This window comes from Procambarus clarkii, chromosome 61, assembly GCF_040958095.1.
Source record: "Procambarus clarkii isolate CNS0578487 chromosome 61, FALCON_Pclarkii_2.0, whole genome shotgun sequence".
Taxonomy (NCBI): Eukaryota; Metazoa; Arthropoda; class Malacostraca; order Decapoda; family Cambaridae; genus Procambarus; species Procambarus clarkii.
Window position 1 is genome coordinate 4,941,823 of NC_091210.1, and position 588 is coordinate 4,942,410.

At 44.4% G+C, this 588-nt stretch overlaps 1 non-coding gene across 1 annotated transcript; it reads left to right on the forward strand.

Annotated features, from left to right (window-relative positions):
- The first annotated feature begins 214 nt into the window (after positions 1-214).
- Positions 215-333, forward strand: LOC123774456 (5S ribosomal RNA). The gene has a single exon (XR_006774949.1). It is a non-coding gene; the product is annotated as a 5S ribosomal RNA (ribosomal RNA).
- Positions 334-588: the final 255 nt, after the last annotated feature.

Sequence of the window (588 nt, forward strand, 5' to 3'; positions counted from 1 at the left end):
TATGTATATGTGTGCGTGTATGTATATGTATGGATATAAAGTATATATGGAAGCTGATCAGAATTACATTTCACCTTTGTGAATGTACATTAATGACACTATATAAAAGAGACAATGCTGGTTAGCATTGTAAATGTGTGGCCACATCTGTGGTAGAAAAAAAAAACTGCTTGAGCTCGATCCTGCAATGTGCAACACGCCAGAGAGAGAGAGCGCCAACGGCCATACCACGTTGAGAACACCGCTTCTCGTCCGATCAGCGAGGTTAAGCAACGTTGGGTTTGGTTAGTACTTGGATGGGTGACCGCCTGGGAACACCAAATGCTGTTGGCAATAATGTTAAGGGGGGAGCCGGTCGGCCGAGCGGACAGCACGCTGGACTTGTGATCCTGTGGTCCTGGGTTCGATCCCAGGTGCCGGCTGTTACGTACTCCTAGCAGAATACGTATATAAATTTAAAATAACTTGTTTATTTTATTTTATCATTGCATGTATATGTACACACATTGTGTTTTTGGTAAATTGTCGTGTGGTTTGGCAGCGTCAGTGGACAGGAGCGCGGTTGCCTTTGCACACGTATATTACCTG